General features: G+C 44.8%; 1 protein-coding gene across 5 annotated transcripts in view; it reads left to right on the top strand.

Annotated features, from left to right (window-relative positions):
- Positions 1-14,325, top strand: part of SHROOM3 (shroom family member 3) — a 128,507-nt gene that overhangs the window by 45,514 nt on the left and 68,668 nt on the right. For 3 of the 5 annotated variants that reach the window (XM_085546818.1, XM_015861646.3, XM_015861643.3), the window contains exon 1: positions 4,361-4,664. The exons of the other annotated variants lie outside the window; for them this stretch is intronic. The gene's annotated coding sequence lies outside the window, so the exon portion shown is untranslated. Of the gene's footprint in view, positions 1-4,360; positions 4,665-14,325 lie in introns of those variants that run through there. 5 annotated transcript variants of the gene reach the window in all.

Genomic DNA, 14,325 nt, shown 5'->3' with positions numbered 1-14,325 from the left:
AAAACTGTACAGAAAGAGAGGATTAAGCTTATCCGTGGCTATAACTGTAATCTGCATGTTCATTTTCATACTTCTCTACAGATTCCCCCCAGGGCATGAATTATTCAGCTTATTCTCTTGGCACAGCCCTGTCCCAGTGCCCCTTGTTTGACTGATGAGACATGGGAAGAGAAATTATGCCGCAGCACTGAGACCAGGGGCAGCAGATGAAGACAGTGAAGTCATGTGTTGAGTGGGCAGTGAGTTCACCCAAGAGAACATCTCTTGGGAACACCAATCCTGTGTCAGGGGATGCCTCCTGCTTATGCAGCCACAGTTTATGCAAAATCCTGGGGCAGGGAGGACATTGGATTTGTGAGTATATTTGGTCTGCTTTTGTCGCTGTGATGTGTCTGCTTTCAGGCACTGTGAGGGAGAAGATGTTGGGATATGCAGGCCTCTGTTCTGCAGCATGGCCAGTGTTGTGGTCTCAGGCAAATCTGGTTCTTATCAACTCATTTGAAGATCTCTCTGACAAGATCAGGAATTAAACTCATACATCTTAGAGTACTTATGCCCATGCCATAGCTACAAAATTGTTTTTCTTTCAGCAACCAATTGCTCTCAGTTTTTTAACGAAAAAAGCCTTTCACTCTACCTGATAAATGACCATGTGGAAGTACTGAAATACGGGAGGAAGATGTCAGTATGGCCGACATCTGAGGCTCAGGGCTGATTCAAGCCCGTGGAAATTGGTGGAAAGATTCCCACAGCCTCCAAAAGGCTTTGTCTCAGATCCTCACTGAGCAGCGGTTTCATTGACCAAGAGAAAATGGGTTATTCCTAGAGAGAGGGGAAGCTGCTGGCATTCTTACAAAAAGCCAAGTGCCAGCACAATTCTTCAAAGAATTCTTTGGACTAAACCTTTCCTCTTATGACACTAATGTAATTTTGTGTCGTATTTGACAGCATGCCAAAAAATTGTGTCAAATAAATCCAAGTTTTGTGAATGAAATTAATTAGAATAAGCATTGGCTTCCACCCCACTCTTCAGCAATGCAGGAGTGTGTTTCCAGAGAGCTGCTTTGCAGACTGGTTGGTTTTTGCTCAGTGATGATGACTGGAGGAAAAGCAAAACAGAAGGTTTAGTGCATGTGGAAATTGTGAGACTTGACAGCTTGATAGGCCAAAGTTGGCATTAGTGCTGGTTAAGAGCTAGCAGGGTGGTCTTGTGGTGGATGTTCAGATGTGAACTTCTCCAAGGCATTCCACTATGCCCTCGGGCATGTCTCCTTGCCTTTCAGCTCCTCACCTGCCAGGTGTTGCTGATGCTCTGTTGTGTGAGATCTTTGGGGAGAGGTTCCTTTTAAGGGGTATCTTTTAAACACACATAAAAATGAGCTTGCATTTGGAGTCTAACATGGTGAGACAGGACCTCAGCTGATGCAAATAGGTGCCAAGTGTCAAAGCCCTGACCTTCTGTTTGTACAGTATCTGTACAGTATTTCTGTGGTCTGTACAGTAAGCTCTCAGGTGAATAAAGTCATCAAAATTAATCTGTGTTTTGGCTGAAACTTCCAAGTTTGTAACTATCTCTAGCAACATTATTTTCATTAGAAGAATTTTCTGCACATTCATAACAATATTTGCAGATCCTATCTCACTAGGAAGGGTGAATGAGAAGCCCAGAGCAGACAGCTAAAAGGTGAATAAAATGCAATTTTGAAACCACTGGCAGCAGGCTAAATATCTAGGATTTAATTAGATACAGCTTGGGGCTGCCAGGCTTTTAGCAAACTTCCCACCATGAAGAGCAAATGTGGAGAGGATCTAGGTATGATTTTTAAGAAAGAATTAGGCTACCGTTGGGGACAGTGGGAAAATGCCTTGAAAAACAAGATGCCGGCTACCGTAATGTGTCAATCTAATAGGACATTAAAGGCTGACCCCTCACCTGAGACTGTATTAGAAACACAACAATTTCTAGCCACTGCCACTCTGCATTAGCTGCCTCTTTCACCAAGTGCACTTGGATTAGTTTGCCTTCTTCAAGCAGCAATCAGGCTGCAGCTTAATCTGTCAGAAAGTGACACTGGAAAATCTGGGAAATCTCTGCCAGTTCTGGACAAAGTGCTTTGTAGGGTGTGAATCTCCTCCTCTTGGAATTTCCCATGGATTAAGTTAGAGGTGGATCGGATCACGATAGTATGAAAATCCAAACAAGCAAGAATGTGTTCTCCAACTGATCTGTGCCTTGCTTCTGTGTCTGGGATTGTGTCTAGGCTGACCTTTAGCTGATGGGGCAAATACCTGGACTTCCATGAGGCTTTGGTTACCTGCCCAGGTGCACAGGACTGCAGGGTGACAACCTCACAGCGCAGCTGCAGGAGAAGCTGTGTAGGTAACTAAATGTCATCATCGTTATTGTAACAAGCTCCAGTTTCATGGCATTCATTTCAAGAACTGACTACAAATATGATTGGTTTGTAAGGGATTCTTAAGCTGCGTGGCACTGACATGTGCTGATGTATACATATCCTTAGCTGGGTTAAATATTTACTTTGCTCAGCTGTACTAATTACCCTGGACTATAAAACAATTTTTCAAAACCTTTTCCACGCTTTTACTGCTGGATCTAAGGTTTCCTTTGGAAGAGAGACAGGGTCAGGAAAGGCTAATGAAATCTAACGTAATCCTACTGATACAAATGGAGTTTCCCGGGATTTACTGCTGTAAAACAGACGTTGGGGTGAAGTGGTCACTGTAAGTACTTCATGTGTTTTAATGAACATGCTTGTATGGGTCATCCGAATCCTATGGTATTGTTTCTCCCTTGTGGCCAGATGAATGGAGTATCTCAGTCAGAGGAATAATGAAGAACAGAAACTGCACAGGCAGTATCGATTGGCCTTTTATATGCACAAGTCTTCCTGTTTGTAGTGAAAGGCTGCCTCACTTTCACAAATGCAGTTGGACAAAGAGTTGTCACGTGTATGCGCCTGCCCAAAACATCGGCTACATTGGTAGCTCTGAAATTGAGAACAGTTTCTTTCCAAATGCCTTTTTTTCCAGCTTCCTGCCTGCTTTGGCTTTTAAAGGACACAACGTCAGTCTTCAGAACACTAATCTAAAGCATTCTCAGGGAGGTCATACCTGCATAAACACACCATAACTATTTAACTCTTCTCAGTGTTGCTTCTTCGTCTGCTGCTTAGCAGGCTTTTAAAAATTACTGAGGTAGAATTGCAAGAGGAGAACGGAGGCAGTAAGCGCCATCCTCATTCTGTTGTGGATACAGGAAACGCTGCCAGTTCACTGTTTGGCCTGGGGAACTGAGTGCAGTTCCTCCTGCTGACAAGTAGTTTTATGTGGCACTATTCCCTACCCACCCCTCTTTATAAAGAGTGATACAGCTCTTCCACACTTGTAGGATGTCAAGTACTTAATTGCACTGAAGAGGGTGATACTGGGCTAAAAGGGAGCACTGAAGTAGAAAAAAGATGGTGAAGATTATGGGCAAGATTGTGAATAGTGTGTTTTCGTGTGGCAGCTGAACTGGAGAAACAAATGTTTAGGGTGAAGTGGAAGTGAGATGGTACGTTCTATTTGGCCTGGAATGCAACATTTTGTTCTCTGTAGGCAAAGCATGTTAATTTAATTTCTAGAATCATCTAGGTTGGAAGAGACCTTGAAGATCACCGAGTCCAACCATCATCCTGACCTACTGAGTCCTGCCACTTATCCATGTCTGTTAGTGTCACATCCACACATTTCTCAGATAGCTCCAGGGATGGCAACTCTACCGTTTCTCTGGACAGCCTGTTCCAATGCTTGACCACCCTCTCCATGAGGAAATTCTTCCTGAAGTCCAATGCAAGCATCCTCTGGTACAACCTCAGACTGTTTCCTCATGTCCCATCACTTATCACCTGAGAAAAGAGACCAACACCTCCTTGCCACAACCTCCTGTCAGTATCTGTAAGAGAGCATGGAGGTGTCCCCTCAACCTCCTGTTCTGCAGACTAAACAGCTCTGATTCTTTCAGCTGCTCCTCATATCTCTTATTTTCTGGTCACTTTGCCAGATTTGTTGCTCTTCTCCGCTCACACCGCACTGTGTCCTAACAGATGGGCAAGCAAATAACCTCTCCTCCACTGTGGGTTTTATCTCCAACCCTCGCAATTTTTTTTCAGATGAAATTTGGGTGGCGAATTTCAAAAGAAACAGTAAATAATTCTTGAGTAGCAGAGAACACTTATTAATCTTTAATCCTCTCTCCCCAAAATGGGAACTTCAAGAGAGGTTCCGGCCGCAGATCTGCCCGAGCAGGAAAATGTGGGAGTCGGTACAGAGCTGCCTGGCACTTTCACTCAGCAAATTTCCCCTTTCCTCACGGTCTCTGCTCCTGTCCGTCAGGACTGCTGACGACTGCTTGGTAGGAGGGCAGTAATCTGAGCTGCCTCCGCTGAGCAAACCTCCTGCATTTTACTGTGGGATTAGCGCTGAGGTGCCTCTGCGCGCAGCACCTGTATCTGCGACTCGTTATCTTAATCGCCCTGCTCCCGTCGCTCCTTTTCTCGAGGCGGTAGTGCCGTTCCCTCCGCTGAGGACCGCGCTCATCGAGCAGCAGGCTGCCTTTGCAGCAGGGATGGGAATACCTGAGACTCCTGCCGATGTCTCACAAGGTAAGCAGCCTCTCGATAGCTAAAGCGAATCAAGCCGGGGTCGGCTTTGTGCCTGCCGAAGGCGGTCGGACCTCGCGGCTGGGCTATGGGAGGGGGGGAGGGCGGGAAACTTAAGGGTCCTGTTGGACCCAGCATCGTAACCTTCAGAGCAAGTGCGTGCCCGAGAAGTGCCGTGGGGGATTATTCAGCTGCTGTCGCGATCAAGCTCGCAGCAAATGGGCAGCTAGTGCCGCGTAACTGCTTAACTCGTGTCACAGGTTAAGGTGTGCAGGGCTGTAAGCAAATCTATCGGGCTTCGGGATAAAAGCGTGTGGCATTTTGGCGGCGGAGCTGAACTTGTGGCAGCCTCCTGAGTTGTTCGGGATGTTTAAGGCCATTACCTCTCCTTGGTGTCAATGGGTACAAATAACGACATGCTCTAAGGACTCTGAGTCTTACGAGCTGAGGCTCTGACTCACACCACCGTGATGTGTTAGGTGTATTTTCCAATTTTATAGTCTGGAAGACTCTGCTCCAGGAAGTAGTTAAAGGCCAGTATTCCCAACGATATTTGATATAGACAGATGAGCTATACAGTCTGGGATGTATTCTTGTTGTTTGAGCCATACTGTAACGTTGTAGATAGCAGAATGAATGTAAAAAGGACTGATTGTGAAGAGATGGCAATCAGTGTAGATCCTGTGTGGGCCTACATCAGTTTACCTTGTTTGAAGAGCTGTACTGCATTGTACACAGCTATACACCCTTTTTAGGCTGATTGTGAATCATAAAACTAAGTTCACTGAACTTTGTTTTTGATTATTTCTGGAGACATTAGCTCTTTTAGTAAACCCATTAATCTTGAAACTTGTTACTTGTGTCATTGTCACTTGTGTATCTTTACAGTTTTGTTTGCTTTAGGCGAATATGAACCAAACCAACCATTTAGCTGCATACTTCTGCTGAAACTGGTGCTGTTGTTTTTCTGCAATGCAATGATCCAGCCCATTCAGTGACGATTGTCAGTGCAGATGAAAGCAAGATGGAGTGGTTCTGGTAGAGTGTTAGAGTCAGTGTTCCTGCTTTTTGTAACAGGAGGTGTTTTTGTTTGCTGTAGATTATCTGCCTAAGAAAAGTGACTTGAAACAGTCTGTTCTGAAGCCACAGAAGCAGCAGTGACTTCTGAGTACACCAGGCTGTCTTGCCTAATATGCACTCATTACATCAGTATTTAAAGAGCGGAGATTGTGTTGTTAAACCTAGAACTGGTGGTCACAGCAAATACCCAATCACTCCAAATTGCCGAGTTCTCCCTTTTTGCCTTGCATGTGATCCAGCACAATAAAAGCAAATTCAACAACGTATCTGGATGGGGAAAGGCTGACCACGTGCTGTCAGTTTTCAGACCCCACTGTCCACCTGCACGCTGCCTGCCCTACCTGAGGAAGCTGTGTGTGCAGTGAATGCACAGACATTGAAGTGCTCATGTCTGTGTGGCACAGCTTGATGGTGCCTGTACAGGTGTGCATGTTCCCAAGGTGCAGTGAGATGAGGAACCCCCTGTCCCTCACTGGGGGACACACACACCACCAGGCTGTGGGGAATTTTACAAAGGAGGTTGCTATCTCTTCTTGACTTGCATCTCCCATGTGTTGTGGCAGCATTGCCAGCCAAATGTTTAGCTCTAAATTAGTGTGGACAGTCTTGTACGAGCAAGGGATTAGTTTGGGTCCTAATCCATAGCCCGCTTCAGTGACTTGACATCTCCCATGGTCTTCATATCGGGTTGTAGGTGAGTCAGGCATGTATTTCTTCTCTGGGAATTCTGAAACCAGAGTGATTCAATGCTGCATACCCTGTCAAGTGAAGAAAGGTGGGATGTGTTGCTTGTGAGATTTGAAGGGATGCCTAAGTTGCCTTATTTACAGAGATTTGGTGGACGCTTCCATCAAATAAATTGGGAAAAAATAGTCTGTTTTACCCGATCTGTTTTGTACTTTTAAATGCAAGTCCTTCTGAAGCCTTCAAATGGTTAACACTATACCTCCTAGACACCCAAGTGGCTGAGGAAACATCAGATATTAACATTTACTTCAGTTGCCAAAGCCTGGATATTTCTTTCTGCTTTTCAGATACTGGAGCCTGCAGGGACCATTTAACAATAAATGGTAGCAACTTGGTTGTTATAGGGCAACCCCTGTGCATAGGCACTTAGGGGCTGTGCCAGCATCTCCTTTGTTCAATAAAAGTAACAGCAGGAATTTGATTAAAGGCTGATAGAAAAGAGGGAGAGAAATGTAGGAAAGATTAAAGAAAGAAAGAGCCACCTGGAAACTTCATTCCCCCTTTATTTCTAACTTAAGCTCATAAATACCAAATCTAAACCATTGTGTGCGTGAGAGGGAGGGAATATTTCCTGCATGCCTGCACAGAAAAGACTGCACATGCAGCCGCACGGACTGACTTGTAGCAAAAGTCAGCCTCTATTCTCAAACTTAACACTTGCTCCTTGTCTGCATCAGGAAGAAAAAAAAACAAAAACAAAACCAAAAAAGACTGAACCAGAAAATAACCTTATCCCGCAGTGCTTTGGAATGGCAGCAGTGAGGAGGGTCAGGCGAGTCCCAGCCATAAAGGAGAGCAGCGAAGGGCTTTGGCTGAATGTGCCGCGGAGCAGCGAGCACATTTCCCAGGCAGCCTGGAGCAGCCCTGCCGCTCAGCACAAAGCCGTGGCCAGCTGCACACGGCCAGCAACGCGCTTCTTCCTTAGCCTGCAGCATCTGCCGCTTTGTCTTTCCCCTCGTGGAAACCCCAGAAAAGAAAGAAAAAGAAGGAAACAAGTGATTCCAGCAGCCAAATGCAAATAGGCCCTGAAGAGCCTTCTTATGTGTGATGGGCAAATGGCAGGAAAATCACATTCAGTTTCCTTAGTGCAGAGCCAACACATCTGTTGTTTAAGTTTAGGAGACCAGAACGTTAGGATGAAGTGTCAAACGTGTGGGAAATGATGGTGGGTCAGCTGCCTGTTGGCCTGGCAGCAGCCCTGCTCTGTGGCCAGAGGCATGTTTTGGTACTCAGGCTTTGCAGGGTGCAGAGAATTATACTGAGACTCTGAGCTTTCCCCCAGCTGCAGGGTTGGCAGTGCATTCCTTGACTGCTCCTGGTTTGTTTTGGGTGCTCCTGCTGATAATGTTGCCCTACGTGAGAGCGGATGAAGCAGCAGGAGTGAATTCTGGAGTTCATTGCTGCTGCTTCTTGTGTCTTCCTTCTGTACACCTGGACATCTGTGCTGCTTAAATCACACTTTCCCCACCTGGAACTTCTTTTATGTCATCTTTAGATTATTTTCCCTCTCTTGATCACATATTTTAGTTGTTACATCTATTATGCAGTGAGACTTAATGTGACCTTGACTCTGAACTGCTCTCCCCTGAAGCGATTTGTCAGTGATCATGTCTTCCATAGCAAAAGGGGATCAGTTCTCTGTGGCTGGCTCTAGCCTCATCACTCTGAGCACATATCCTGAAAGTTGCTGCCTGCCCTGTCCAGAGATGCAGGATGGAGCACAGACCTACTTGGGATCAGACCCTGAGGGGCTTATCTGTCCCTTGCCCTGATCCATACTGGTGTAAAGAGACAAGCATCAGCAGCCTCCAGGACTGAACCTCCAGTTAACGAATCACTTTCTCCCAGTGCTTCAAACCCTTAAATGATAACCGCTGAAATCAGCACAAAGACAGTGAAAGGCAGAGGAGGTGGAAGGACAGGATGTCAGCCCTCTGCTCGCACCCCGGCTCCACGGTACCTCGAGGAGAGTCTGGCGGGGTGTCGAGGGGCTGTCCTGCACCAGGCTGTGGGGCCCGGAGGTATGTGGGGAATGCGAATGGCATGCTTGAGTGGACAGCTTCAGAGCGAGGCACAGGGATGGCTCTTGCTGCCATCTGTTGTGAGCCCCGCAGGCCCTTGGCAACCGCATCTCAGGAATGGAGCTGCCTTTTTTTTTTTTTTTTTCCATAAAGAAATTCTTCCTTGCCCTCTTCCTTGCTCCTGCATACGCAGACGCATGAATAAGCGGGAACGGGGCTGGGATTCCTGCTACAGAGTGATGCGTGTTAAAGGAGAAAAGGGGCTTACAGAGCTCTGCTTGTATTCGGGCTGGGGAGGTGTTCTTTTTGGAGTTGTGACGTTCCATGAGCGTGAGCCAATGTCTGTAATTTAGTGTTAATTGCCAGATCTCACTTTGTTCAAATCAATAGCAAGTCTGCATTTGCCGAGAAGTTTTCTCAGTAAAGTCTCTGGATTTATAGCCATCCATTTATCCTTCTTGGTAAAACAGAGATCTCTTCTGCCTTATTATTAGATGCCAAGGCTACAGCTGGCATAAATAGCCCCAACTCACTGACTTGTTGTCTTCATAATTTTCCTGAGGCCTGACAGTGGCTGTGTTCTACCTAAAGGGCTTTGCTGCAAAGTCAGGTGATGAGGTCGGATTCTTGGGAGTTGTGGATAACTCGGCATCTCTGCTCTTTCTGAGAGATACAGATTTTTACACAAGGTAAGGTTTTACAATGGAAGAACTCCCATCTCCTAACAGCAGCAGCTTTCTGAAGCTGCCAAGAAGGGTTAATGCTGAAAAAGCCCTTATTCAAGCAGCAGGGGTAGGAATTGGGTGCGTTTCTCCAAAGAGCAGTTTTACTCCTTCCTTTTCTGTGAAAATTCTCTTCTGAAACACAGACTTTTTCCTTCCCACACCTTTTCTCCTACCTTCAAGTAACTGTGACCTCATTCCTGCCAATTGCTCAACCTCTTGTTGTGACTCAGCAAAGTGAATTGTTTTTAGCTAGGTGTTATAATTCCTTTAAGACAGTGAATTCTGTGGTGTAATTTTACATGAGGTTTTCAAAAGGTTTGAGGTAAGACATAAAGAAATAAGGGCTACGTTAACTTTTCCAAGCAGCTCATTGGTTTCTTTAGTGCTTCCTGGTCTCACATTTCTGTGCCCAACTGCTTACAAGAAATAAACTTGTAGAGAAGCCCCCATAGACAAGATGGGGGTAAACCAGGGTGCTGGTAGACTGAAAGAAATCTCTCAGTCATTTCATGCCATTTGGAAAGATCTGAGATGAGGGAATGAAAACCAGAAGACTCCCCTGTTCTCAGTGTTCAAGGCTGTGTTTGATGCCGGTCACACAGCTATAGCGGCTTGATCACAGGGAGGAGAGTATAATTTCAGTGAAAGCTGATAGGTGTGTGGAGGGGGATGAAGTACTCCCTATTACAGGTATTTATTATTACTTGACAGCTGTCAGTTTGCAGTAGGCGATTGGCCTTCCTGTCTGCATGCTGAGAACTGGGCGTATTTGCCTAAGCTTGTAGAGAAGGGTAGAAATCGTGCTTTCAAGTGCGGGTATCATTTAACTGTGATAAGAATGCAAGTAAAGCATTTATTCTGCAGTATGGTTATGGGAAACAGGGAAGTAAAGTCTTTCTGAACCTACTGCGACGGGAAAAAACAAGTCATTAAAATCTGATACCTACCTGTGTTTAATGAGAGAAACGTTGTTTGAAGAAACAATCCCAGCCCTATCACCACAGAGCTATCTTCGAGAGCCATTAGCCTTTCACCTCCTCATATGTTTTTTCTTTTACTTTTTGATCTTATTCAGCGGAAACGGCAATGTGTCTGCAAGGAGAGATTTAGGCTTTAGCTTTAATCAGGAGCTTACTCAGTCGTAACCGTGCTCTTACAGCCTTGCCTTTCCAGTAAATGACCACCAGAAGGGGAGTAAGGCACAGAAAGAAATGGTGCTTAACATCAAGCACCTGGTGTTTTAGTCATACTTATTTCTTCCGTGAGCCAGCAGATATTTTTTAGGTTCTGCTGTTCCCTTCATCTTCACTGAATGTGCTTTACCAAGCGTGCTATTGCCAGTTTATTGGCATTGGATACTTTCTTTAAAGACTCTGCTCTTGATTCTTTGCTTTTTAGGCTTTCTTGCTATCATAATTCACAGCCTAGAAGACAAGTCAGAGTTCTGCAAATACCAGTTGTGAAAAGTAGATGATTTTCATTCTGCTCATGGTCTCAAAAAAAGTTCACACTTTTGTACAGAGCGTAATGCCTCCTCATCATGCAAGAGACAGAGACTTTTTGTGATATTCAGGATTCTCCTCTTTGTAAAGATCATTTGCTCCCATCACTTCTCCATCTGGTGGCATAAAGAGAAAATCTATTCATCTCACAGTGGTTTCTCCAGCAGAAATCTGTCATTTTGCAATAGAATGGCATCATTTATCATTCATTGTAATAACTTCTCTTGTGATGAGGAGGGGATAGAAAATGAATCATTTCCTTTGGCATCATTTCATTACAGTCTTCCATCCCTGAAAAGCATCAATGTTTCAGGACAGGAGGGGTGAAATGGCTGCAGAAGAGTAACCTGTGTAATGAAAGGAGAGCTCTCCCTCCCTGTCCATGAGCATTCAGGAGCTGGTCACAATGGCCAGCATGAAAAAACCTGAAGTCTCCCATCTTTGTAAGTCTGGAAACAGTCTCACACAGAAGCTGCCTCTTCCTTGCATCTGCCCTCTCCAGAAATGTTTCCTTATTGAAAGTCACAAGGTGTCATGTAGTACTGGTCTGTCTCAGTAATTCACTCTATTTCAGATGTTAGTTCACTGAATGGCCAGTACAGGTGGCTCTTCAAACAACCTTACTACACCTGCTTGGATAGAATACTTGTGACAGGCAGTGTCATCATGGCTCTGTGTGGAGACTGGCTTCAGGGCAGGAGAACTGCTGGTCTGCACTGCTGAGTCCTTCCTCACTGTTGCAGCTGTGATAATCATCAGGTCTCCATTAGCCTTCCTCTAGCAACCAGGTCCTATCCAAGAGTTTGCTCCCCATCTATATTCAGTCGCAGCAAGTGAGCCTAGAGAGTGTGTCCTCTGTCTCACGTTGTCTTGGGATCCATGTCTCTCCATGAAATTTAGCTGCATCACAGCAGGTCTCCAGAATCCTTACTGTTCCTGAGTATTTTCTGCCTCAGCCTCAACGTGCAGCTTTAGATGGTTTTCAATGCTATTTTTTCTGGTGTTTGTATGATTCAGGCTGGGATCTGTTCTAATTCCAGCCCGGTTCTATTTCAAAAGCTACCCATCCTTAGTACACAAGGAAAGAATCTTTGTTGAAAACAAAGACGTGAAAAAGAATGTGAAACATAAGTTACACATGAGATAAAACACATATACATTTATTTAAGCATGCCAGTTGTCTGTATTTCTTCCTTTCTTTTTCTTTCTTTTGTTTGTGGGTATCAAAAAGCAAAAAAAATGCCAAGAATGCCTCATCCTATTGAAGATACACTAGCAGTATATTCAGAGAAAACCACAGAAACAGCTGTATTGCCCATATATCTTCAAGCAGAAAATTGTACACTGTCTTGAACAATGCATCGCATTACAGGCCTATACAAGGGCCACATTGCAGTCACGGTGGGAACCATTACTTGAGTCCCCTGGTTTGTTTGTGTGCACAAAAATCATGCTTATAATATTGCTGTAACATAGCACTTTGCATCTAATTTAAGCAATACTGGGGCTTTTGTTTGTCTTACAAGGTCTAACATAAATACAAAAGGCCGTGGTCCAGCCTGTAGTTTATGAGACATTACCAGACATTCATGTTCACACATACACACTCCATCAGAGGAATTTATGGCCATTACGATGTTCTCTAATGAGTACAAAATGAGACCGTTACATCTTCACTTAATTAGTTTGACAGATTTTCATTTAAATATAAAAAGACTTCTAGTCTATAGGGAACAAAAGGAAGGCTTTCTTTCCAGTGCGGTATTTGACTCTGCTTTGCTGGAGCAGGAGGTTGGGGGTGACAACTGAAGGGAGACGATGTAGTGTGAATAATTCTCATCTTTTGATTTCATGTTGCCATTTCTTTGCTGCTTTTCCAGTTCCCCTGGAGCACCTTGAGCAGAGTGGTGTGACACGACCCTTTGAGTTGCAGCCAGCGAAGCCCAAGTGAGAACTTGGCTTTTTCAAAGAGTGATGGATGTTCTGAGATTTAGGGGGGTGGCAGGAACACTAAAAATATTAGAGAACTGCTGTGAGCCCCAAGTGAACTGTAGTCTCCAAACCTATTAGCTCACTCTGGCTCACTTCTCTTTGGTCCTTTGGCTCAGCTGTCCCTTGAGAACATAAAAAGCAGCACGGTTAGTTGCTGCGGGCTTTCAGCCATCACTGTGACATATGTTAGCCTGTACTCTTCCTGCACCTTTCTGAAAAAGCCTAGTGCGAGCACAGTTGTCCCTCTCCACACATGCCAGAAGCTCCATGGTGTTTAGCAGTCTCCAGAGTTTTTATCCACCTGCAAGGGCATCAACTGGGCAGAACCAGACAGTGAGTTGGTAAGTGCTGTTGTCCAAACGCATGTTAGCAGCACAGTGATACTTTGAGTCATACACATGCAACGGGAGCAGAAAACATACAGAGAAAATGTGCCATAAGAGCAGCCATGGTACCTGTGAAAGAATACTGGTGTTTCAGCAGAAATCTCATTTTTTAAGCTGTTCTGCAGAGAGGTTTATTTTGTTCATAGTTATCATTAGGATGCAGGTCAGCATATAGGCAAACGAGTGGCAGGCTTTCCACCCCTCCCCACCTGCCCTTTCTGGTCAGTGCTGCCATTTCCCCTCACAGCACATGGCTGGGGTACAGCTCTGAGCACTCACTGTGTCTCCCCACCTGTTTTTTCTGCTTCCAGAGAAAACCATCCCTGAACATCACAAAGAAATGGTCTAATCCTTGTATTGTGGGCTTGCAGATTGCCCCTTTGTCTCTAGCTTAAATGTGGGCATGATAGCATGAAAAGAGGCAAATGGCTGCCCGGGCACACTCACCTTCTCTTTTTTCTTAACAGGGTAGCTGTAGCAGTCCAGATTCTTCTGTGAGGCAAAGACATCTTGATCATATTACTGTGTATATTTCTGTAGACTGAATGAGCAGTTTTGGCTGACAAAACCCGCTTACAGAAATGCCCATTCAAATCTCAGAGCCACGGGGGTTTCACAGTAGCATCTTTTAAGCATCCTTTTTAGTGTGGTTGCACTCCATGTGGTTTTATTCCCCGTAAGAGTCAGTAGGAGTATGAGGGTAAGAAACGCAGTAGGATGCTAGCAGTGTGTCTCCTGCAGAGGCTGTGTCAGAGAGAAAAAATACTAATATGGTGCATATGTGCCAACATACAAGCAAGAGCAAGGCTGGAGGAGATCATGAGCCTTAAGGTTGTTCTCAGTGATGCTCTGGAAACCTTATCTTTCCAGTTCCCTGAGGAAGATATTAGCAGAAGGTGATACTGTCATGACTCCTAGCAATAGTTTGAGTAAGGTGTAGGCTAAAAGTAAACGGTCCAATTTCTTACCTGGGGACAAGTTTGTGGAGTTATTTCATTATCAAGGTGAGCCTAGCTTCAGAAAATTACTTAGACTGTGGCATGTTATTTAGCAAAAAAATTACAATCCTAGGTACCTTTTCTTCTCTGTCTGGAAGGGAACTGTAGAAGAACTGCAGCAGCTGTTGGTGGGAATGCAATGACATTGATTAGTGATGTTTTTTAGCTTGATAACTTCGACCACCTGGAACAATACAAACTTTGCCACTGAAG

The sequence above is a fragment of the Coturnix japonica genome, chromosome 4, assembly GCF_054131305.1.
Source record: "Coturnix japonica strain WE chromosome 4, WE-NBRP24, whole genome shotgun sequence".
Taxonomy (NCBI): domain Eukaryota; kingdom Metazoa; phylum Chordata; class Aves; order Galliformes; family Phasianidae; genus Coturnix; species Coturnix japonica.
The sequence above is the reverse complement of the archived record's forward strand: the minus strand, read 5'-3'. Positions and strand labels throughout refer to the sequence as shown.